At 43.8% G+C, this 27,463-nt stretch overlaps 1 pseudogene; it reads left to right on the forward strand.

Annotated features, from left to right (window-relative positions):
* LOC121536095 overlaps positions 1 to 19,807 on the forward strand; it is a 43,979-nt pseudogene extending 24,172 nt beyond the window's left edge.
* Positions 19,808 to 27,463: the final 7,656 nt, after the last annotated feature.

The following is a 27,463-nucleotide window of genomic DNA, read 5'->3' on the forward strand; positions in this document are numbered from 1 at the left end:
CAGCGGAGCGGAACTATGACGTAGGGGACAGGGAGCTGTTAGCCGTGGTACAGGCTCTAAAGGTGTGGAGGCACTGGCTTGAGGGGGCTCAACACCCTTTCCTCATTTTGACGGACCACCGTAACCTGGAGTACATCCGGGCGGCGAGGAGGCTGAACCCTCGCCAGGCAAGATGGAGTATGTTCTTGACCAGGTTTACTTTTAAGATCACGTACATCCCTGGGTCACAGAATGGCAAGGCAGATGCGCTGTCTCGGCGGTATGACACGGAGGAGAGGTCCGTGGAGCCCACTCCCATACTGCCTGAGTCGTGTCTGGTGGCACCGGTAGTGTGGGAGGTCGATGCTGAACTCGAGCGGGCGGTACGCACCGACCCTAGTCCACCACAGTGCCCGGAGGGTCGGAAGTACGTTCCGCTCGAGGTTCGGGATCGATTGATCTATTGGGCTCACACGTCACCCTCCTCTGGACATCCGGGTATCGGCCGGACAGTGCACTGTCTTAGTGCCAAGTACTGGTGGCCCACGTTGGCAAGGGATGTGAGGGTTTATGTTTCCTCCTGCTCGGTGTGCGCCCAGTGTAAGGCGCCTAGACATCTACCTAGGGGTAAGTTGCTACCCCTGCCCGTTCCACAGCGACCATGGTCCCACCTCTCTGTGGACTTTATAACAGACCTTCCCCTCTCCCAAGGGAATACTACCATCCTGGTCGTTGTGGACCGGTTCTCTAAGGCCTGTCGTTTGCTCCCCATGCCGGGTCTTCCTACTGCCCTACAAACTGCCGAGGCACTGTTTACCCATGTGTTCCGGCACTACGGGGTACCTGAGGACATTGTGGCTGATCGGGGTCCCCAATTCACCTCCAGAGTCTGGAGAGCGTTTATGGAGCGGTTGGGGGTCTCGGTGAGCCTCACCTCGGGTTACCACCCGGAGAGTAATGGGCAGGTGGAACGCGTAAACCAGGATGTGGGTAGGTTTCTCAGAACATACTGCCAGGACCGGCCGGAGGAGTGGTCAAGGTACGTTCCCTGGGCCGAGATGGCCCAGAATTCCCTACGCCATTCCTCCACTAACCTAACTCCATTTCAATGTGTTTGGGTTACCAGCCGGTTCTGGCACCCTGGCAGCAGAGCCAGATCGAGGCTCCTGCGGTGGATGAGTGGGCGCGGCGCTCGGAGGAGACGTGGAACGCTGCACACGTCCACCTGCAGCGGGCCCTCCGACGTCAGAAGGCGAGCGCTGATCTCCACCGCAGTGAGGGACCGGTGTACGCACCTGGTGATCGAGTCTGGCTCTCTACCAGAAACCTGCCCCTCCGCCTGCCCTGTCGGAAACTGGGTCGGCGGTTTGTGGGGGCCGTTTAAAGTCCTGAGAAGGTTGAACGAGGTATGTTATAGATTACAGCTACCTGTGGAGTATAAGTGTATTAACCCCTCGTTCCATGTGTCCCTTCTCAGGCCGGGTGGTAGCGGGCCCACTCCAAGAAAATGAGATCTTGGAGACTCCTCCGCCCCCATTGGACATCGAGGGGTACCGGCGTACTCCGTGAGGTCCATTTTGGATTCGAGACGTCGGATGGGGGTCTCCAGTATCTAGTGGAGTGGGAGGGGTACGGTCCGGAGGAGCGGTGCTGGGTGCCGAGGAGAGACATTTTGGACCCGTCGCTCCCTGACGGAATTCCATCGGGGGCATCCGACGCGCCCTGCTCCGCGTCCTCCTGGTCGTCCCCGAGGCCGGAGTCGGCGCACGTCTGGAGCCGCGCGTCAAGGGGGGGTACTGTCACGGTTTCGGCCGAGGCTGCCTCTCTCCCTTGTTCGGGCAGGTTTCGGCGTTCGTCGTCTCCGAATTCTAGCTGCCACCGCTGTATGTTTCATGTTCGTTTGCTTTTGTCTGTTTGTTTCCACACCTGTTTCTGTTTTGGCGTAATTAGTGTCCTATAAGTTTCTCGTTGTGTTTGTCTAGTGTTGTGTGTAATTATTTTCCGTCAGTTGTGTGTATTGCTCGGTTGAGCTTCTCTCCACTGCGCTGGAGTATTTTCGCACCTGTTTGTGCGCAGTTACCATTTGTCGCACCTGTTTGTGCGCTGTTACTTTTCGCCTTCGTGCGTATTTTTCGCCTTCGGGCAAAGTTGTCCTTTTGCCTTAGTTTGGGCAGTAATACAAGCCTTTGGAATATCGTTCTGAGTCCTGCGTTTGATTCCACCATTGCACCTACAGCACGCCCTGACACATATGGGGGATTGGAAGTGATGTAGACAATTACATTGATGGAAGTTACAATCTATCTGCAATATTAAAGCTGATCTACCCCCTAAAAAAAAGAAGAAAAAAACTATTTATACTAGTTGACTATACTCACTTCGCAGTGGTTGGGAATGGGCATAGGAGCTGAACAAACAGAAACCCAGACCTCTCTACTGTCGGAGATTACACATACTGATTCCAAAAATATATATAAAATATATATATATATATACAGTACCAGTCAAAAATTTAGACACAACTACTTCGAATAATCTCATATATAAAATATATTTAGATTTGTTTAACACTTTTTTGGTTACTGCGTAACCATAATGTGTTACTTCATAGTTTTGATGTCTTCACTATTATTCTAAAATGTAGAAAATAGTAAAAAATTAAGAAAAACCCTTGAATGAGTAGGTGTGTCCAAACTTTTGACTGGTACTGTATATATACTGTATATATATTTTTTTTTCATTACAATGAAAAAACTGTTTTTATTAAATAAAAAAAAGAATAATAAATGTTTCATTTAGTTCTAGTTGGGCATTCAGAAAGTATTCATACCCCTTGCTCTTTTCCATATGTTATTGTGTTACAGCCTGAATTTAAAATGGATTAACTGTAGATTTTCTGTGGAATTATGTTAAATTTTTAAAAACAATTTAATGAAAAATAAAAAGTGGAACTGTCTTGAGTCAATAAGTATTCAACCCCTTTGTTATGGCAAGCCTAAATACATTCAGGATTTAAAATGTGCTTAGCAAGTCACATAATAACTTGCATGGACTCACTCTCTGTGTAATAATAGTGTTTAACATGATTTTTGAAAGACTACCTCATCTCTGTACCCCACACAGTCGAGCAGTGAATTTGTAACAGATTCAACCACAACGACCAGGGAGGTTTTCCAATGCCTCGCAAAGAAGGGCAGCTATTGGTGGATGGTTCAAAATAGAAAAAAGCAGACAATGAATATCCCTTTTGGCATGGTGAAGTTATTAATTACACTTTGGATGGTGTATCAATACACCCAGTCAGTACAAAGATACAGGCGTCCTTCCTAACTCAGTTGCCGTAGATGAAGGAAACCACTCAGGGATTTCACCTTGAGGCCAATGGTGACTTTAAAACAGTTACAGAGTTTAATCTATCTATTATATCCCCTTCAAAATATTTTGTTTTGTTTTTTGAATTAAAGAAGGCCAACCATAATGAGGAAAACGTGGGGCTTTTATGTATTTATATTGCCCTTGAACCCCCTAAAATGAAAGATTGGTTCAGGAAGAAACAAGACACTTAAATGTTCCATTATCCAGTACTGTGAATGATTTACTGACTATATTTAGTTCAAAGCCCTTCAGAAATCCAACGATCGTAACTTTGACAGAAAGAAAACCAAACCTAGCCCATCATATGTGTGAAACGTCTCTAAGCAAATAACAATGACGTCAATAACGGCTCTCAATCTAAAACACTTATGTTAGAGTAGGGGGAGTAAATGCTACAGAGCTTAGTGTAGGTGAAACTGATCAGTTTTCTCTTTTTGATGGCATCCTCTAGTCTCTATGGTCCCCAAGAAAGGAAGGAATGTTTAAAAGACAATGGTTAAATGGGAAGCAGACATCCCTGACAGCCGTCCAAGTGAAAAAAAAGAGAAGGCGGGGAACAAATTCTGCTCTCGGGCCCAAGAGGTTGAATAAGCTTGAAATGTGCTGCGCACATGGGGAGCACAGGCACAGCTGCAATCCATCTCTTAGTGAACCCATTTCCTTTGATTCCCCTCATTCTTAAAGGGATTAAACATTGATATTCTGGAAAGATACCAGGCCCTCCAGATGATCCATGGCATTGGACAGACGAGTGACCTGGCTAATGGGTCTCACACCTGGACCCAGGGACTCTCTGTGTACACTGGCAATGTCAACACAAGAGCCCTTACGGTAAATGCCATGAGTTAAGAGGGGTTGCAATGAGGGCAACTCCTAATTACACTATGGGCTCTATTTTAACTAACGCAATGGTTAATCTAAGCACAGGCGGCAGCGCTATAGGTTCAAAGATGTGTCCGAAATATTTGAGCTATTTTCACTATCTCAATTACTTGCTGGTGTTGGTGCGAAAGGGCTGGGTTTTGATGAATAAACAAGTTGTTAGAACTGTTAAGGCTCCATGGATTGATGAGGAATTGAAAAACTGTATGGCTGAAAGAGACTGGGCAAAAGGAGTGGCTAATAAGTCTGGCTGCACATCTGACTGGCTGACTTACTGCAAATTGAGAAATTATGTGACTAAGCTCAACAAAAAGAAGAAGAAACTGTATTATGAAGCCAAGATCATTGATATAAAGAATGATGGAAAAAAAAAAAACTTTGGAGTACTTAAATTGAATTATGGGCAGAAAGACATTCAACACCATCTTTAATCGAATCAGATGGCTTATTCATCACAAAACCATTTGATGTTGGCAAAGTGGGCAAACTTAGGCAGGAAATGCCAACAACGAAAAGTGAGCCAATGTCACTAATCCTTGTATAAAAAACAAATAATGAAAGAAAAGCATTGCAAGTTTGAATTTTGTAAAGTCAGTGTGGGAGAGGTGGAAAAATTATTGTTATCGATCAATAAAGATCTCAGCTGAATCTGGTAGTGAATGGTGTGGCTGTTGAACAAGTTGAGGAGACTAAATTACTTAGTGTTACCTTAGATTGTAAACTGTCATGGTCAAAACATATAGATTCAATGGTTGTAAAGATGGGGAGAGGTCTGACACCCCACTCCACAAAGCAAGTCCTGCAGGCTCTAGTTTTATCTTATCGTGATTTTTGTACAATCATATGGTCAAGTGCTGCAAAGAAAACCCTAGTTAAACTGCAGCTGGCCCAGAACAGAGTGGCACGTCTTGCTCTACATTGTAATCAGAGGCCTAATATTTATACTATGCATGCCAGTCTCTCTTGGCTGAGAGTTGAGGATTTGTATTTGTATTTTTTATTTTACACCCATTTTCTCCCCAATTTCATGATATCCAATTGCAATCCAATTACGATCTTGTCTCATCGCTGCAACTCCCCAACGGGCTTTGGAGAGGCGAAGGTCGAGTCATGCATCCTCCGAAACATGACCCACCAAACCGCGCTTCTTAACACCCGCTCGCTTAACCCGGAAGCCAGCTGCACCAATGTGTTGGAGGAAACACTGTTCAACTGATGACCGAAGTCAGTCTACAGGCGCCCGGCCCGCCACAAGGAGTCGCTAGAGCGCGATGAGCCAATTAAAGCCCCCCGGCCAAACCCTCCCCTAACCAGACGACGCTGGCCCAATTGTGCGCCACCCTATGGGACTCCCAATCACGGCCGGTCATGACACAGCCTTGGATCGAACCCCAGGCTGTAGTGACGCCGCAACACTGCGACGCAGTGCCTTAGACCGCTGCACCACTCGGGAGGCCCACTTTCTGTTTTTATAACAAACATGAATGTGTTGGAAATTCCAAATTGTTTGCATAGTCAACTTACACACAGCACGGACACACACACTTACCCCACCAGACATGGCACCACGGGTCTTTTCACAGTCCCCAGGTCCAGAACAAATTCAAGGAAACATACAGTATTATACAGAGCCATGAGTGCATGGAACTCCCTTCCATCTTATATAGGTGGAACTCCCTTCCATCTTATATAGGTGGTCCTCTGTAGCTCAGCTGGTAGAGCACGGCGCTTGTAACGCCAAGGTAGTGGGTTCGATCCCCGGGACCACCCATGCACAAAAATGTATGCACGCATGACTGTAAGTCGCTTTGGATAAAAGCGTCTGCTAAATGGCATATTAAATATTAAAATATAGCGCAAGTGAACAGCAAACCTGGTTTAAAAAAACAAATAAAGCAAAACCTCATGGCACAATGCCTCTCCCCCATGTGACCTACTTGTTGTGTGTATGTACTGACATGTATGTGTAACTGATAGATGCACACACACTTCATGTTTTTGAATGTATGTCAATTGTAAAGTATTTTGTCTGCTAATGGGGATCCTAATAAAAATAATAATAATAAACACGTCTGTAGCTGTTTAACTGAATCAAATCAAATCAAATGTTAATGGCCACATGCGCCGAATACAAGAGGTGTAGACATTACAGTGAAATGCTTACTTACAGCCCTTAACCAACAATGCATTAATTTTTTTATAAAAAAGTAACATAAAACAACAACAAACAAGTGTTGAGAAAAAAAGAGCAGAAGTAAAATAAAATAACAGTAGGGAGGCTATATATACAGGGAGGTACCGGTGCAGAGTCAATGTGCGGGGGCACCGGCTAGTTGAGGTAGTTGAGGTAATATGTACATGTGGGTAGAGTTAAAGTGACTATGCATAAATAATTAACAGAGTAGCAGCAGCGTAAACTCCAGGACACAAACTCTCCAATACTGGAGTATCAAGTGTGAAACACCAGTTTATGGGGGTTAATAGAAAGAAGAGTGAAACCTGTTGGTCTCAATGTACTGTATTTCACTGCTCCACTGTGGCTCCATTTCTCCCCCCCACTACTGTCACTAATTCTTGGTTATGGACGACTGTCAGTACCACCTGTATTGTTTTAAGTGTTTTGCTGTATATTTCAAGGGTTTGCATCAGCCATTTTGCTGCAAAAGTCCAAAGAATGTCTTCCACCAACTGCTAGGCTACAGTCTGCATCAGGGGTGAAAGTAGATTGAATTTATTCCCGGTAAGCATAATGACATTTGGCGATTGTTATTGGGCCAGAATGTATGCATCCACTACTGCCTGCGCACGTCTCGGTGTCTGCCACTCATCTCTGCCTTCGCAAAATGTCAGTGTTTTCGTCGAACCACATCGTATTTTGGAGAGTAGGCTATACCACCCATTTTCAAGTCCATTCGCTCATTTTTGACATGTGGTAATGATAAATAATGGTGTAATAGCCTACAGTTTTCTTGACATTTTGTTTTAATTATTGTGATAGGCTCATGTTTTACCGGCGTAACCCCACTATTTACTTTGCCAGGACGCCGTACCGGATCGTACTGCCTTACTTTAAACCCTGGTCTGTATCCAATGGTCCACTGATAATAGATGTTCGTAGTGATGTCTTGCATCCAGCCGGCAATTGGCATCCGTTCAAAACGGAATGATCAGTTTTGTTGTGATGGTTAAACAGTACAAATCGGGGTCGATAGTGGCAGACAAAGTAATTGAGATCCAGCCCTCACCTTACATAAAGCGAGGGAGGCCCACAAATAAAAACATCAAAGGCCTTTTTCTAAAATAAACCCTCTTTTAGTCTTAGTTGCCGAGAGCCAACTCAAACAGAGTTACGTCACTAGTGGCCATATGAACCTGAAGCATCATCATGGGTTTTTTGTTGAAAGTTACACCGTTTAATCATCCCAGCAAAGGGATCACAATGTGTTTTGATAAACTCACACATGTGCAAGCTTGTTTGCATGTACGCACTAACGCACCCACGTACACACACACACACACACACATATGCGGACACACATGCACACACACATGCACGCACACAACAGATGGGTGCAATCTGGTTCCAATTACAGACATCCCATTTCGTATATGAAGAGCAGGAATTGAAAACATGCTTCATACTCATGATCCAGGTCTGTTTTCAGATTTTGAACATTGAAACCCTCCTGGAGTATGTTGAGATATACTACCCTTTAAGGTCATAATGCCAAATCCCTCAAAGGGTAACACTATTACTATGTAACTACAAAGTAATAACTGTAGTAGCAACATAGTAGTTACGTAGGTGTTACTATGTAACTACATAGTAATAAAGTTGCAGCGCTATCATTTATTACACAATTAGAACAAAGCATGTGTAATTACACACCCACTTGATGAAGGTTATTCTACATGTGTAATTACTAATGTTATTACACATTTTCTTGTTCCACTATGTATCTAATATTTTGTAATTACATGTTTGAAAGTCACCTGTAAATTACCATGTTAATAACTCGAACCAAAATCTGACCTTGTTGCATGTAACTACAAGGTGCCACTACCATCGAATCCACATGTAATACCAGGGTTGATAAATAGGCCAGGACCTGGTAACTACCGGTCTTTATATATATAAATATATATATATATATATATATATTTTTTTTACCCCTATTTCTCCCCATTTTCGTGATAGCCAATTGGTAGTTACAGTCTTGTCCCATCGCTGCAACTCCCATATGGACTCGGGAGAGGCGAAGGTCGAGAGCCATGTGTCCTCCGAAACATGACCCTGGCAAGACGCACTGCTTTTTGACACACACCCGGAAGCCAACCGCACCAATGTGTCAGAGGAAACACCGTACAACTGCTGACCGTGTCAGCGTGCATGCGCCCGGCCCGCCACAGGAGTCGCTAGAGCGTGATGGGACAAGGACATCCTGGCCGGCCAAACCCTCCGCTAACTCGGACGCCGCTGGGCCAATTGTGCGTCGCCTCATCGGTCTCCCGGTCGCGGCCGGCTGCGACACAGCCCGGGATCGAACCCGGATCTGTAGTGACGCCTCAAACACTGCAGTGCCATAGACCGCTGCGCCACTCGGGAGGCCCAAACTACTGGTCATTTTTAATTTGATTATTTCTATGATATGACCTGGCTCAAAGGCTATACCGAATCAAGTGTAATATAAGAACAATGTGTTTAAATTGGATATACTTGTAATTATCATGTACCTACCCAGGAGCAAGCAACTTAATGTAAAGTGAAACCCAGTAGGGTATAACCTTTACAATTACTATGTGGTTAAAATGTAACAACCTTTTCAGACAATGGGCTTTCCAGGAGAAATTAGGAGACAGGAGAACATTAGGTATAACCCTTTTAGTTATATTGTCCTTACAATGTAACAATCTTTAACAACCAACTCTGTCATTACAATGTTGTTACAAGGGATATACAGGTAACTGCCAAAATAAAGGAAACACTTGAGTAAATGAGGGATACAAAGTATATTGGAAGCAGGTGCTTCCACACAGGAGTGGTTTCTGATTTAATTAAGCAATTAACATCCCATCATGCTTAGGGTCATGTATAAAAATGCTGGACAGGCCATTATTTTGGCCATTATTTTGACTACCATGGCTATGCCCCTATAAGATGACAATGCCCCCATCCACAGGGCATGAGTAGTCACTGAATGGTTTGATCAGCATGAAAACAATGTAAACCATATACGTCTCATGAGTCACCAGATCTCAACCCAATTGAACACTTATGGGAAATTCTGGAGCGGTGCCTGAGACAGTTTTTTCCACAACCACCACCAACAAAACACGAAATTATGGAATTTCTCATGGAAGAATGGTGTCGCATCCCTCCAATAGAGTTCCAGACACTTGTAGAATCTATTCCAAGGTGCATTGAAGCTGTTCTGGCTCGTGGTGGCCCAACCCCCTATTAAGACACTTTATGTTGGTGTCAAAGTGAAATTGTTTTTTCCAAATTTTTCCAAATTAATAAAAAATGAAAAGTGGAAACGTCTTGAGTCAATAAGTATCAAACATGTTTTCACTTCGTCATTTTGGGGTATTTTGTGTAGAAAAAAATTAATTGAATCCGTTTTGAATTCAGGCTGTAACACAACAAAATATGGAATAAGTAAAGGGGTATGAATACTTTCTGAAGGCACTATTGTAAGGATCTGTATTTATTTTCTTAGTTCACCTTGTATCCTTGAACGTAGCCCTGTTTCTTTGTGTTCTTGAACGTAGCCCTGTCTTTCATTTTTGTTCATTGATTTCACCTGTGTTAGTTACTCACCTGGTCTCATCAGCTCCTTATTTAGTTCAGTTCTTTCTGTTTGTGCCTTGTGAGGTATTGTTCGTTTTGACTCTACTAAGCCTTTTCCAAGCTCGTTTGTGAGAACCAGTTTTAGCCTTCAGTCCTAGTTTTGTTTCACCTGCCTGTTTGCCTACCTGTGTATGACCATTGCCTGCCTGTGACCACGATTCCTGCCTTCTGCGAAGAAGTAATAAACACCTGCCGCGTTCTGCACGTGAATCTACACCTTTTTCTCCCTGAGTATTCATTACAACTGTAGTCCTACCTTCACAATAAGCTACTCAAATGAATGTGCACACTGCATTTTTCTGGACAAACTTCAGTAAGTCTGAATTGTTGTTGTCTGTTGACTCTTAGCTACTGTATACACAGTGCATTCGGAAAATATTCAGACCCCTTTACTTTTTCCACATTTTGTTACGTTACAGCCTTATTCTAAAATGGATAAAATTATTTTTTTCCCTCATCAATCTACACACAAGACCCCATAACGATAGGTTTCTATACATTTTTGCAAATGTATTAAAAATAATAAACAGAAATACCTTATTTACATAAGTATTCAGACCTTTTGCTATGAGACTCGAAATTGAGCTAAGCTGCATCCTGTTTCCATTGATCATCCTTGAGATGTTTCTGATTGGAGTCCACCTGTGGTAAATGCAACTGATTGGACATTATTTGGAAAGGCACGCAACTGTCTATATAAGGTCCCAAAGTTGACAGTGCATGTCAGAGCAAAAACCAAGGAATTGTCCGTAGAGCTCCGAGATAGGATTGTGTCGAGGCACAAATCTGGGGAGGGGTACCAAAACATTTCTGCAACATTGAAGGTCCCCAAGAACACAGTGGCCTCCATCATTCTTTATTATTATTATATTTAGTTTTTTCTTTGTTTTTTAGGGGGTAGATCAGCTTTAATATTTCAGATAGATTGTAACTTCCATCAATTAAATTGTCTTCATCACTTCCAATCCCCCATATATTTTTTTTTCTCGCAAATACAGTGGGGAGAACAAGTATTTGATACACTGCCGATTTTGCAGGTTTTCCTACTTACAAAGCATGTAGAGGTCTGTAATTTTTATCATACGTACACTTCAACTGTGAGAGACGGAATCTAAAACAAAAATCCAGAAAATAACATTGTATGATTTTTAAGTAATTAATTTGCATTTTATTGCATGACATAAGTATTTGATCACCTACCAACCAGTAAGAATTCCGGCTCTCACAGACCTGTTAGTTTTTCTTTAAGAAGCCCTCCTGTTCTCCACTCATTACCTGTATTAACTGCACCTGTTTGATCTCGTTACCTGTATAAAAGACACCTGTCCACACACTCAATCAAACAGACTCCAACCTCTCCACAATGGCCAAGACCAGAGAGCTGTGTAAGGACATCAGGGATACAATTGTAGACCTGCACAAGGCTGGGATGGGCTACAGGACAATAGGCAAGCAGCTTGGTGAGAAGGCAACAACTGTTGGCGCAATTATTAGAAAATGGAAGAAGTTCAAGATGACGGTCAATCACCCTCGGTCTGGGGCTCCATGCAAGATCTCACCTCGTGGGGCATCAATGATCATGAGGAAGGTGAGGGATCAGCCCAGAACTACATGGCAGGACCTGGTCAATGACCTGAAGAGAGCTGGGACCACAGTCTCAAAGAAAACCATTAGTAACACACTATGCCGTCATGGATTAAAATCCTGCAGCGCACGCAAGGTCCCCCTGCTCAAGCCAGCGCATGTCCAGGCCCGTCTGAAGTTTGCCAATGACCATCTGGATGATCCAGAGGAGGAATGGGAGAAGGTCATGTGGTCTGATGAGACAAAAATAGAGCTTTTTGGTCTAAAATCCACTCGCCGTGTTTGGAGGAAGAAGAAGGATGAGTACAACCCCAAGAACACCATCCCAACCGTGAAGCATGGAGGTGGAAACATCATTCTTTGGGGATGCTTTTCTGCAAAGGGGACAGGACAACTGCACCGTATTGAGGGGAGGATGGATGGGGCCATGTATCGCGAGATCTTGGCAAACAACCTCCTTCCCTCAGTAAGAGCATTGAAGATGGGTCGTGGCTGGGTCTTCCAGCATGACAACGACCCGAAACACACAGCCTGGGCAACTAAGTAGTGGCTCCGTAAGAAGCATCTCAAGGTTCTGGAGTGGCCTAGCCAGTCTCCAGACCTGACCCCAATAGAATATTTTTGGAGGGAGCTGAAAGTCCGTATTGCCCAGCGACAGCCCCAAAACCTGAAGGATCTGGAGAAGGTCTGTATGGAGGAGTGGGCCAAAATCCCTGCTGCAGTGTGTGCAAACCTGGTCAAGACCTAGAGGAAACGTATTATCTCTGTAATTGCAAACAAAGGTTTCTGTACCAAATATTAAGTTCTGCTTTTCTGATGTATCAAATACTTATGTCATGCAATAAAATGCAAATTAATTACTTAAAAATCATACAATGTGATTTTCTGGATTTTTGTTTTAGATTCCGTCTCTAACAGTTGAAGTGTACCTATGATAAAAATTACAGACCTCTACATGCTTTGTAAGTAGGAAAACCTGCAATATTGGCAGTGTATCAAATACTTGTTCTCCCCACTGTATATACAGTATACAGTGGGGGAAAAAAGTATTTAGTCAGCCACCAATTGTGCAAGTTCTCCCACTTAAAAAGATGAGAGAGGCCTGTAATTTTCATCATAGGTACACGTCAACTATGACCCACAAAATGAGGAAAGAAAATCCAGAAAATCACATTGTAGGATTTTTAATGAATTTATTTGCAAATTATGGTGGAAAATAAGTATTTGGTCAATAACAAAAGTTTCTCAATACTTTGTTATATACCCTTAGTTGGCAATGACACAGGTCAAACGTTTTCTGTAAGTCTTCACAAGGTTTTCACACACTGTTGCTGGTATTTTGGCCCATTCCTCCATGCAGATCTCCTCTAGAGCAGTGATGTTTTGGGGCTGTCGCTGGGCAACACTGACTTTCAACTCCCTCCAAAGATTTTCTATGGGGTTGAGATCTGGAGACTGGCTAGGCCACTCCAGGACCTTGAAATGCTTCTTACGAAGCCACTCCTTCCTTGCCCGGGCGGTGTGTTTGGGATCATTGTCATGCTGAAAGACCCAGCCACGTTTCATCTTCAATGCCCTTGCTGATGGAAGGAGGTTTTCACTCAAAATCTCACGATACATGGCCCCATTCATTCTTTCCTTTACACGGATCAGTCGTCCTGGTCCCTTTGCAGAAAAACAGCTCCAAAGCATGATGTTTCCACCCCCATGCTTCACAGTAGGTATGGTGTTCTTTGGATATAACTCATGATTCTTTGTCCTCCAAACACGACAAGTTGAGTTTTTACCAAAAAGTTCTATTTTGGTTTCATCTGACCATATGACATTCTCCCAATCCTCTTCTGGATCATCCAAATGCACTCTAGCAAACTTCAGACGGGCCTGGACATGTACTGGATTAAGCAGGGGGACACGTCTCGCACTGCAGGATTTGAGTCCCTGGCGGCGTAGTGTGTTACTGATGGTAGGCTTTGTTACTTTGGTCCCAGCTCTCTGCAGGTCATTCACTAGGTCCCCCGTGTGGTTCTGGGATTTTTGCTCACCGTTCTTGTGATCATTTTGACCCCACGGGGTGAGATCTTGCGTGGAGCCCCAGATCGAGGGAGATTATCAGTGGTCTTGTATGTCTTCCATTCCCTAATAATTGCTCCCACAGTTGATTTCTTCAAACAAAGCTGCTTACCTATTGCAGATGCAGTCTTCCCAGCCTGGTGCAGGTCTACAATTTTGTTTCTGGTGTCCTTTGACAGCTCTTTGGTCTTGGCCATAGTGGAGTTTGGAGTGTGACTGTTTGAGGTTGTGGACAGGTGTCTTTTATACTGATAACAAGTTCAAACAGGTGCCATTAATACAGGTAACGAGTGGAGGACAGAGGAGCCTCTTAAAGAAGAAGTTACAGGTCTGTGAGAGCCAGAAATCTTGCTTGTTTATAGGTGACCAAATACTTATTTTCCACCATAATTTGCAAATAAATTCATAAAAAATCATACAATGTGATTTTCTGGAGAAAAAAAATCTCAATTTGTCTGTCATAGTTGATGTGAACCTATGATGAAAATTACAGGCCTCTCTCATCTTTTTAAGTGGGAGAACTTGCACAATTGGTGGCTGACTAAATACTTTTTTCCCCCACTGTATACACACATACACATACACATACACATATATACATACATCCATACACACACACATATCCTTTTTGAAATTATATTTCCCTTCATTACTTTCAAACCTCACCACCCCTTCCCCAGTTGGAGTAAACTAGTGAACAACAATGCTTAGGCCTCTACTTCAAGCCAATACATACTATCTACATTTTATTGACACAGTCAAATTCTACAATAATTATATTTTGTTTGTTTTTACTCCTGAACTTCCTCCGTTCAATTTCATGATGTCCATCTGGTTTGCTTCTATATGCCATATTTTTCTAACTGTGCTCTTTCACAAAAGCTCTCAACCTATAACCTATATACTTATTATGGACACAGTATGCTTTACATTAGTTCTATTGTTGTTATTAGTTGTTGTTAGTTGTTATTAGTCCCATCCTTTAGCTCCATTCAACACCTCCCATCTATCTCTTAACACCATCCATATTGGATTTCTATTTGCCATATATTTTTAACTGTACTGTGATGTTTCACAAAAGTTCTGAACCCTTCTATTCTCATTGTTTCTACAGATTGTAAATTAAAAATAAATGTTTTTCCTAAAAGTATTATTATATTATTGATCGATTGACAATGACTTTTCAGATCACCCAGTAGTGCTATCTGCAGGGTTAGCTCCAGCTAAATATTGCAATCCTTCAGCCATTCCTGGACCTGTGTCCAAAAACAAGCTACTAATGGACAGAACCAAAACAAATGATCTAATGTTTTTGTCTCTTCGCAGCAAAATCTGCAGAGCTGGGAAGATTGTATCCCCCATATAAATAACATTGTATTTGTAGCAAGAATTTTGTATAATAATTTAAACTGAACACTTATACGTTTCAGTTGATAAAAACTATGTCATGGAATCGGTACGTCAAAAATCTCTTCCCAGCTATTTTTCGATCTATATGGGACGGTTGTCATTCCTTTGGTCCTTAAATTAAACTGGTATACTTTTTTATTTATCAACATTTTCTTTAACCAATTAGGTTCTTTAATGCAGACAAATTCCTTACTCTTTCCCCCTTAATGCTGCAATTATTTGGTTGTAATTTTGGGTAGAGCAGACATTTCCACATTGTTTTGCTAGCTACATGTCTTAACAAAAGACTCCACTATGCAAGTAACCATTTCACCATACCGTTTCCACCTGTATCCTGTGCATGTGACAAATAAACTTTGATTTTATTTGATATAGTGTGTGTTTACCAGAGACGGTAATGTGAAGAACAACATGACCTGCACCAAAGTCAGATTAGGATATAGGACAAGGACTAGATCAAGTTAATTTTTACTACTACTTTTAACTACTACTTCTGCCCTCACACCGGCAGGGATCAGACTGTGTACGTACACCGGGGAGACCATACCATTGCTGGAGGCTCTAGAGGTGGACATTGCATAAAACAGCCAGGAAGCAAGAGCACGGCTCCTGGTGGTGAAAGGGAATGGGCCTAGTTTACTAGGGCGTGACTGGCTAAACAAAATAAAACTGAACTGGGGTGAGATGTGGTCCTCTGTAGCTCAGCTGGTAGAGCACGGCGCTTGTAACGCCAAGGTAGTGGGTTCGATCCCCGGGACCACCCATACGCAAAACATTTATGCACGTATAACTGTAAGTCGCTTTGGATAAAAGCGTCTGCTAAATGGCATATCATTATTATTATTATAAAACACACCAGAGTGACTGAGGATGTCATTCAAAAGTACCCAGAGATTTTCAAAGATGAACTGGGCACACTGCAGGGCAATGCAGTTAAGCTGTTCATGGATCCTCAGGCCGAGCCTCGCTTTTACAAGCCCAGGACAGTGCCTTACGCCATGAAAAGGAAAGTGGAGGATGAGTTGGAGCGGCTGCAGGAAACAAACATCATTACTCCCATTCAGTGCTCCCGCTGGGCAGCTCCAATCGTCCCGTTCTGAAAAGTGACGGCACGGTGCGTAAATGTGGGGACTACAAACTCACCATCAACAGGGCCTCTAAGCTAGATGCTTACCCGCTGCCGTGGGTGGAGGACCTTTTCGCGACGCTTGCAGGAGGCAAGACATTCTCAAAGCTTGACATGAGTCACGCCTACCAACAGCTCCTCCTGGACGAGGACTCAAAAGAGTATGTCACAGTCAACACGCACAAAGGCTTGTTCAGGTACAACCGCTTGGTTTTCGGAGTGGCGTCCAGCCCAGCCATATTCCAGAGGATCCCTCATGTAGCAGTGTACCTGGACGACATCCTGGTTACAGGGGAGACGGAGGAGGAGCACCTCCACCATCTGGACCAGGTGTTAAAGAGATTCTCTGAGGCAGGGCTGCGCCTGAAGCGTAGCAAGTGCGCATTCCAAGCACAGAGTGTGACATACAGTTGAAGTCGGAAGTTTACATACACTTAGGTTGGAGTCATTAAAACTAGTTTTTCAACCACTCCACAAATTTCTTGTTAACAAACTATAGTTTTGGCAAGTCGGTTAGGACATCTCCTTTGTGCATGACACAAGTAATCTTTCCAACAATTGTTTACAGACAGATGATTTCACTTAGAATTCACTGTATTACAATTCCAGTGGGTCAGAAGGTTACATACACTAAGTTGACTGTGCCTTCAAACAGCTTGGAGAAATGGCTTTAGAATTGACATCATTTGAGTCAATTGGAGGTGTACCTGTGGATGTATTTCAAAGCCTACCTTCAAACTCAGTGCCTCTTTGCTTGACATCATGGGAAAATCTAAAGAAATCAGCCAAGACCTCAGACATTTTTTTGTAGGCCTCCACAAGTCTGGTTAATCCTTGGGATCACTTTCCAAATGCCTGAAGGTACCACGTTCATCTGTACAAACAATAGTACGCAATAATAAACTCCATGGGACCACGCAGCCGTCATACCGCTCAGGAAGTAGACGCGTTCTGTCTCCTAGAGATGAACGTACTTTGGTGCGAAAAGTGCAAATCAATCCCAGAACAACAGCAAAGGACCTTGTGAAGATGCTGGAGGAAACAGGTACAAAAGTATCTATATCCACAGTAAAACAAGTCCTATATCGACATAACCTGAAAGGCCACTCAGCAAGGAAGAAGCCACTGCTCCAAAACCGCCATAAAAAAGCCAGACTATGGTTTGCAACTGCACATGGGGACTAAGATCTTACTTTTTGGAGAAATGTCCTCTGGTCTGATGAAACAAAAATAGAACTGTTTGGCTGACACTCGTTGCCTCTGATTGGGAACCACTCTGGCCAACATAGAAATACAACACATAGAACTACAACACAGAACTAGAACACATAGAATCTACACACCCTGGCTCAACATATAGAGTCCCCAGAGCCAGGGTGTGACAATAGTATTGTGAGGACAGAGGTAGAGTTACGAGATAAGTGGTTAGGGGTCATGAAGTCTACATTCCTTATGTCAAGGTAGATTAGTGATTTTTAGGATAGCATGAGTGATGGGCAGGATAGTGACTTGGGGTAAAGAGTGATGAACATCAAAGTCAGGGAGTGCCCATGGAGACTTACCAGATGTATGCCAGGAAGAGGGTAATAGAAGGTATATAAGGTAGAGTGTTTCCTTTGTTCAAGTTAGTTCAACTGACGAAGGGCAAAGCCATGTCCGTTTGTTAGATGAACCCACGAGCTCGTGATCCAATAAATACTTGGTATAAAATCTCCACAGAATGTCTAAGTAAATTCTTGCATCTTGAACTTCTCAATACCAGAAACTCATCATAACACTAGGTCACAAGATCACAGCGCAGGGTCTGTGTCCTGTGGAGGACAAAGTCAGGGCAATCAAGGATGCTCCAAACCCCAAGAATGTGTCCGAGCTCAGGTCGTTCCTGGGCATGGTGAACTACTATGTTAAGTTCCTCCTTGAGCTGTCAACAGTGTTGGCTCCACTTTATCAGCTGAGATACAAAGACTGTAAATAGAAGTGGGGCCCAGCACAAGATAAAGCTTTCAAGGAAGTGAAAGCACTACTACAATCAGCACAACTGCTGGTTCATTTTGACCAAGACAAAGAGATCATCCTTTCATGTGATGCCTCGCCCTATGGCGTTGGGGCAGTACTCTCTCATCAGATGGAGGACGGGTCAGAGAAACCCATTGGATTCGAATCACGCACGCTGACGAGTGCTGAGAAGGGTTATTCACAGTTAGACAAGGAAGGTCTGTCCTTAGTCTTTACTGTGAAACGCTTCCATCAGTACCTCTACAGTCGTCATTTCACCACATGCACTGACCACAAAAAACTGATGAACCTTTTCAGTGAATCAAGATTTATTCCTCCCATGGCTTCAGCAAGGATACAGCACTGGGCCCTCACACTGTCAGCTTACCATTACACTATAGTGTATAGAGCGGGGAAGGACAATGCAAACGCAGACGCGCTTAGCCGTCTCCCGCTACCAGAGATGCCCGCCACAACTGTGGTGCCTCCCGAGACAATTTTCCTAATGGAGAGATTGTCAAACTCACTTGTGAATGCCAAACAGATCAAACAGTGGATAGACCGGGATCCTATCCTGTCCCAAGTGAAAAGATTCCTTATGCAGGGTTGGCCTCCTGTCATAGAGGATGATGGACTAAGACCTTATGCAAAGTGCAAAACTGAGCTGAGTGTGCAGGATGGCTGCATACTCTGGGGGTCCAGAGTGGTTGTTCCACCCCCTGGCCGTGCACAAGTCATGGATGAGGTCCATGAGGCTCACCTGGGTGCCTCCCGGATTAAAAGTTTAGCCAGATCTTACATCTGGTGGCCTAACATGGATCAGGACGTAGAAAACAAAGTTAAATCATGTTCTGAGTGCCAGAGTAACCAGAAGATGGCGCCGCCCGCACCACTACATCTGTGGGAGTAGCCTGACCGCCCATGGTCCAGGCTGCACATAGACTTTGCAGGCCCTTTCGTGGGTCACATGTTCCTTGTCATGGTGGACGTGCACTCCAAGTGGCTGTAGGCTCACATCATGAGCAACATCACAGCGACCACAACCATCAAAGCATGAGTGGAACGGAAGCAGGAGAAACAAAAAGAGAGACATGACCACCACGCGAGGGAGAGACAGTTAAAACCCAATGACACTGTCTACATCCGCAACTTCACAAGCAGCCAACGCTGGTTGCCAGGTATCATTCTGAGTCAGAGTGGTCCAGTATCCTTTGTGGTCAAACTGACTGATGGTCGAGTCATGCGCAGACACCAGGACCACCTCCGCCTGCGCTATGACAAAGACAAGACCATGTTTTCAGACGGAACAGCTGTGGGTGGTCATATACAAGTTGAAACCCCACAGGAAACAGTATCTGAGGAACAGGGGCAATCAGTGGTTCCAGCAGAGGGTGATGGACATTCTCTCACAAACAACCAACCCGCTCCTGTGCCCTCAGACCCAGCTCCACTGGGACACGCCTTACCTGTGTCTCGTGGCACACCAGGAGTACTGCGCAGATCACAACGTAGTCACAAGCCTCCTGAAAGACTAACTCTGTAGTTGAGACTGAGAGACTCGTGGTGTTAGTGTTTGTTTGGAGCAGCAGACCTAGTTGAAAAGAAATAAGGAATCATTTTTTGTTTTTTTTGTTTACATTTACAGTAGCAGAAGTTCTACAGTGTTGTGTAGTAAAGTAAAGAAAACACTGGTGTGGTTTACTTGTTAACCTTATGTTTTCCTTACAGGGGTGATTTAAATTGAGGGGTAAGAAGTGTTATAGTGTGGACACTATATAAATAATTACATTGAATATGTGTTGTACTTTCCTGCAGTATAGTATGATTGCTATTCATGTGTGCATGGTTATTATTGGTATTGACTGTGACCTTTCCCCTTTGATGATGTCATCATCCAGAGTCAGATCTGTTCAATGTGACTCTACCACAGGTTGAGTGGGCTGTATCGTTTTGCTGTTTTTGTACCGTTTGTACATGGCTGTACAGCTTTTATTTATTGGGTTGAAAGTAAAGGAAAGTAATATTGAAATGCATGTGTGCATTCCTTGTCAAGTTACTACACGCCCCAACAGATCTACAGATCTCACTTGCACTCCACACTGCGCTGGGACTGAACACCTCCCTCTGCAACTGGATCCTGGACCTCCTGACGGGCCGATCCCAGGTGGTTAGAGTAGGCAACAACACCTCCGCCATGCTGATCCCTCAACACGGGGGCACCGCAGGGGTGTGTCCTTAGCCCCCTGCTGTACTCCCCTGTTTACCCACAACTGTGTGGCCACGCACGACTCCAACGCCATCATCAAGTTTGCTGACGACATGACAGTGGTAGGCCTGATCACCAACACCGATGAGACAGCCCACATGGAGGAGGTCAGAGAACTGGAAGTGTGGTGCCAGGACAATAACCTCTCCCTCAACGTCAGCAAGACCAAGGAGTTGATCGTGGACGACAGGAAACAGGGAGGGGTGCACACCCCCATCCACATTGATGGGCCCGCAGTGGAGAGGGTCAAAAGCTTCAAGTTCCTCAGTGTCCACATCACTGACGACTTAACATGGTCCTCTCACACCAGAACAGTTGTGAAGAAGGCGCGGCAACTGCTCTTCTCCCTCAGGAGGCTGAAACTATTTGGCATGACCCCTCAGGAACTTTTACAACTGCACCATTGAGAGCATCCTGACTGGTTGTATCACTAGCTGGTATGGCAACTGCACCGCCTGTGACCAGAAGGTCCTACAGAGGGTGGAACGGACAGTCCAGCACATCACCGTGGGCAAACTCCCAGCCATTCAGTATTACAGGAGTGGGTCCGGAGTGACCCACTAGGTGTCATCCTCCCACAACCATAGTCACCTCCTCACTCACTGTCGGGGCTAATTATCTGCCTATTGGTGTCACCTGTGGCTATCTGATTCACCTGTATATTTATGCCCTCACTTCCCTGTGTTCCTTTGCTCAGTTTTCTCTGCTAGTTCCTTGATGTCAAGCAGTACGTATCAGTGTTGGATCATGTGACGGAGTTACAGGTACTCGAGAAGTGTTCTCCCTGTGTCATTGTGTTTTTCCAGTCAGAGTTACTATTTCGTATTGTTTGTTGTCAGCCTGTTTTTTGGAGACCTATGTGCTCCTCATTTATTTTCTTGTATAGTCCATTGTTTTGTATCCTGGCTTTGGACCACCAGTAAAGATCCTTGTTTCACCATCCTTGTCTAATGCCTACTGTCTATCCTGCACCGTACCTGGGTCACACCTCACACCAACCCTTACAGAACACTAAGCCAATATGGACCCAGTGTCACGCCCTGGTTCTGGGGACACTGTTATGTTGAGCCAGGGTGTGTAGATCTATGTATTCCATTTCTATGTTGGCCAGTGTGGTTCTCAATCAGAGGCAACGAGTGTCAGCTGTGGCTGGTTGTCTCTGATTGGGAACCACATTTAAACAGGCTGTTTGCCCACAGTGGTTGTGGGATCTTGTTCGTGTTGGTTTGTGTTTGACCATTGACTGTCACGTTATCGTTTTGTTGTTTTTTGATCGTGTATCATAAATAAAGAGTATGTTCGTCTGCAACGCTGCGCCTTGGTCCTCATCTCTTAACGGCGATCATGACACCCAGCGGACGCAGCACAGTATCATAGCGCATTGGCAGTGCAGGGAGCCTTGCTGGATCAGCACGACCACAGCCTGAAGCAGATCATCGAGAATCTCCGCCAGCTGACCGATCGCCGTGGAGAGCCGGGTGGACACCCGACCAGCCCCGGCAGCCGGCGGAGCGGAAGCCGGGCATCGGCGTCTCCAGTCTCGCCTGCGACATCGCGGGAACCCCGCCTACCACCTCCGGAGAGGTACACGGACGTCCAGAGGGCTGCAGGGAATTCCTCACCCAGTGTTTCCTGATGTTCATCCTGCAACCCTCCTCCTTCCCAACGGAGCAGGGCTGGGTGGCCTACATTATCACTGTGTTGACAGGTTGGGCCCTTTCTTGGGCTACCACAGAGTGGGAGAGCCAAACTCTGGCGTGCTCCGACTCCTACCAACACGCAAGGTGTTCGACACCTCTCGGTTGGTGTCCGGGCACGAGGCCGGGAGGCGGCTCACGGCTTGTCGGCAGGATGACCGTTCGGTGGCGGACTACTCCGTGGTGTTCCAGACCCGGGCTCGAGAGGCAGGACGGGAAGGGGCCGCCCTGGTCATCTTGTACGCGCAGGGGCTATCGGAGGGGATGAAGTTGCTGCTAAAATTATTATTGATTAGAGTTATTATCCATTACACTGCTGTCCATTGATTATTGATTGCCATTGGTATCTATCTATTTATCCTGCTACTGGTCACCATTACATTAGTATATTTATATATGGTCACACTTTATTTGGAGAGTTTGGATTTTCCATCTGTAGGTGCTCTACAGATGGTCGTACTATCAACAAACTACAGTATCTGTTGATAAGCAACTGCTTACTAAGGTTAAGGTTAGGTTTAGAATAAAGGTAAGGGTTAAGGTTAGGGCTTCACCTGTCTTTAGGTACTTAAGGGTTAGGGTTACGTTTAGGGTTAGGATAAGGGATAAGTTTAGGATAAGAGCTAAGTTTGGTAGATAGTTAGTTGAAATGTTACTGATCTACAGATGGACTACCCAAATAAAGTGTTAACTATATATTCTTGCTACCAGTCACTTTCCAGCCCTGTTAACATATACTCTGAGTGTAAAAAACATGAAGGACACCTGCTCTTTCCATGACATAGACTGACCAGGTGAATCTGACTCTATGCATTGTATAACAGACTCACAACATGGAACAACAGATAGTAAAAAAAAAAAAGATCCAAAGGAACTTGTTCTAAAACGTCTGTCCTATATCTGAGAGATATAAGAAAGATCAGGAAACTGTTGTTTTTTTACATTCATTTCATGTCCTGGTACTGGGTAAAGTTCATGATGCTGTTGACGTTAACATATGGGTTTGTTTTGCTTCCACTGGTCCTGGTGATCTTGTTAAGGTCAACGCCATCATGAACTCTACCTTGTATCAGGACATTTTAGCCAGGTTATTAGCCATGTGCACAGGATACAACAGGTGTAAAGCAGTACAGTGAAATTCTTACCTTGAGAGCTCAACCTGGTTGCCTCTGCCAGGAGGCTGAAACTTGGCCGCAAGTGGATCTTCCAGCAAGACAGTAACACCAAGCACACATCAAACTCCATAAAGAAATTGTTAATTCACCACAAAATCAACATTTTGCAATGTTCATCTCGCTGCCAATAGTTTTGACCCCTATCTTTTTGAGATTTGTTTTATTACTTATTAAACTAAATCTCTTTCTATGAGCAATTGTATTTGAGCATACAATATAGCTCAGTATTTGTATTATTTATTTCATATAGTATTTTTTGCTCATCTTTATAAATAATTATGGACTTGACATACTGTAATTGTATGATCTACCTCTATAGACCTACATAAGTGATAAACTTCGTAATAACCTTTAAGTAGAATGATACAATACATACAGTACTTTATGTAGTATAGGCTAAAATAAAATCAGTCTACACTGATGTTGTTTATTTTGATGTACTTTTTATATGGATGAAAGGATTACTTATGCATTAGAAAACGCAAACAGCCAAATGTCAAGGAACAGGCGAGTTTAGTCAAAGAATCAATATTCAATTATTTATGTTTGAAATGAATTCAGTTGAATTTACAATGCCCACTTCAACGAAAAAGCTTACTAACACAGCCAAACACATGATCGACACATATTTTCATACCCTTTGGGTTTGAAGGCAGTTTCTAGAATATTCCTCTGAGTTTTCCAGTGCATGGCCAACCTCAGGCCCTATTACACCTCTTCCTGCATGACATTAGTGGGGAGCATGACCGCACCTCCCCCACACACAACCCCTGCATGATGGAGAGGCAAACTCAACCTCATTAGGTATCAAACGGAATAAAACAGGGAAGGACTATATAATTAGGAACAGTTATTTTCGTTTTTTGTTGCAAAATGTATTTGTTGTTGTATGCCCTAATGAACATGGCCCAGGTATTTCACAAAGCAGGTTCAACAGTTTGGTGAATTGTCTCAATAAATTAGTACTGCAGTGTATTAAACAGCTAACTTAGTGGTATGTAGCTATTGTGAAAACGTTTAAAATGTTGTTTTTGATTGTTTACATTATGCTAGCTTACTCATTTATCCTGATTAATTTACCCCTGGTAGGCCTAACATTCACAGAATACCTTTTTGTAAGACCTTTTTTTTGTAGATTTACATGAACCTTTCTTACATTTTTGTAGGACCATCGTCCAAGTAACTTTTGGGATTCTTGCACAAAAAAAGGCTGGGACAAACAGTCTTTCCAACAGTTACTGCTGTACTGTAACTAGCTTCTGGTGTATCACATCTCCCTCTCTCGTTGCCAGTTGTAGCCGCACAGCCTCCCAACTCTGGTGGTTAATTGACTCACCAATCGGACTGAACAATGCCAGCCATTGAAATCTCAATGGTTGTCTTTAATTGACAGCTGGAAATCATTAACGCCGAACCCGGTAGCCATAGTGACTCTACAATAACTTTGTCATCCACATGACAGAAAATATATTTTAAGCCTGGCGCAATGGAACTACTTTGTTTGGCACAGCCTGCTCACAGTGACTAAACAGTGTTAGCGGTCTTGAAAAGCCCTTCAGTGTTGCAGAATGTTTTGGAGCTGAGTCACCGCACTGGTGTCTTTTCCACCCCTAGTTCCTGAGTGCAATTTACCTTTTGGAGTTATAATTTCCATGATTTGGATAAATGGGGCAGTTGCAGTACATCTGGAACCATTTTGTAAATCAGGCTTATAGTTCTGCTCTCTCTTGTTCTCAATGTCATGTTAGGGTACTGTAGGGGGAGACTGGGGTTGGTTGTCACAATTTTTACTTTCATGTGTATTTCTCAGCACCAGTATATCTTACAAGACTCTTTTCAATATTAGGAAAAATACCAAGGTCTTGTGTTAACATGGGGAACCTTTTCATCCTCCTATCTTATTCAAACATCGATTTATTAGCCAACAAACACACTCTGTGCACTTGTGACAATCAGCCCTATCGCAGGGTTGGATGTCATACAGTATGGGGTTGGTTGTCACAATGTTTGCTAGTAAACTATTCCTTTTTAACAGTAAATGAAGCAATATAGCAAACAGACCCACGTGAAAATATACTACAGTTTACTGTAGAATACTACAGTACTCACTATAGAATTCTGTAGTAAACATTAGTATACTGTAGAATACTAAACTACACACTGTGGTATCACTCGATCATTTCTAGTACTTACTATAGAATGTTGTGGTATACTTTAGAATACTATAGTAAATACTACAGTATTATCCAGAAAAAAACACTAGTAAATATTACCGTAATGCCCACAAAAACATTACACTTTTTTAAATATAGTGAATACTACAGTATTTAATTTGCATATAACCTGCCCATTCCACTCCCCCATATTGTAATTTGTTCCACCCATAAGTGAGAAACCTACATACCAAGTATAGACTATATTGCGTTCCCTATAGGTTATAGAAAAGAGCAGACACTCTGAACTATCCGTTCAGACCCTAGTCCTATCTACCTACAGGTTATGGAAAATTAGAACTTTTAGTATTTCTCTAGTAGGTTTCCTGAAGGAGAAAGCATCCACTTCTATGTCAAAGATAATAAAATAAAAACACTAGAGTAAATACTAGAGTATACTACAGTCAGAAAAAACACTACATTATTAATATAGGTTGTACTACAGTTTTCTTTTACTACAGATTACTATAGTTACTACTAGAGTAATTTACAGTATACTACAGTAAACAACTGTTAATACATGAGGTGATGGCTGCGGATGAATAGCATGACGATGGGCCTCAGGATCTCGTCACGGTGTCTCTGTGCATTCAAATTTCCAGCCATAAAATGCAATCGTGTTCGTTGTCCGTAGCTTATGCCTGCCCATACCATAACCCCACCGCCACCATGGGGCACTCTGTTCACAATGTTGACATCAGCAAACCGCTCGCCAACATGACGCCATACATGTGGTCTGCGGTTGTGAGGCCGGTTGGACGTACTGCCAAATTCTCTAAAACGATATTGGAGACGACTTATGGTAGAGAAATGAATATTACATTCTCTGGGAAAAGCTCTGGAGGACATTCCTGCAGTTAGCATCCCAATATCACGCTCCCACAAAACTTGAGACATCTGTGGCATTGTGTTGTGTGACAAAACTGCACATTTTAGAGTGTCATTTTATTGTCCCCAGCACATGGTGCAGCTGTGTAATGATCATGCTGTTTAATCAACTTCTTGCTATGTCACAACTCTAAGGTGGATGGATTATCTTGGCAAACGGGAAATGCTCACTAACAAAAATGCTCACTAAATGCTCTTCTGTCCAAGCTGAGTGTCACGCCCTGACTCAGGGGACTCGTATATGTTGAGTCAGGGTGTGTATATTCTTTGTTGTGTTTAATCTATGTTGTCGATCTAGCATGTGTGGATCTATGTTGGCCGGTGTGGTTCCCAATCAGAGGCAGCTGTCGCTCGTTGTCTCTGATTGGGGACAATACTTAGGCAGCCTATTGGCACTGTCTAGTTGTGGGATCTTGTTCCTTGTAAGGTATGTTGTGTGTTCTACCTTGGACTTCACGTTTCGTTTCGGTTGTTGTTTTGTCATTGTGTTTATAAGTTAATAAACATGTACGTATATCACGCTGCGTCTTGGTCTGACCCGTCATTCAACGAACGTGACAGAAGATCCCACCAAACGAGGACCAAGCAGCGTGCCCAGGCGGAGCGAATAGCCATGTCACAGGTGGGCAATTTGTGGTCATGGGAAGAGATATTTGCGGGGAAAGGACCATGGGCTAAGGTAGATGCCCAGGCAGGAGAGGAGCAACGGCAACACGGAGGAGGCCGGTCGAGGAGGAAGCCCGAGAGGCAACCCCAAGAACATTTTTTTTGGGGGGGGGGCACACGGTGTGGACGACAAGGCAGCAGGAGGCCGTGAAAGGGCGGATCTGCAGGTTAGGAGAGGAGGCCACTATGTTACGGGGGCTGTTGACTCAGAGGGAGCAGGAGTTATTCGGTCAGAGGGAGGCGCTACAAGAGGCTAAAAGGGAGAAGGAAAAAGTAGAGGCACGGC

Source organism: Coregonus clupeaformis, chromosome 23 (assembly GCF_020615455.1).
Source record: "Coregonus clupeaformis isolate EN_2021a chromosome 23, ASM2061545v1, whole genome shotgun sequence".
Lineage (NCBI taxonomy): Eukaryota > Metazoa > Chordata > Actinopteri > Salmoniformes > Salmonidae > Coregonus > Coregonus clupeaformis.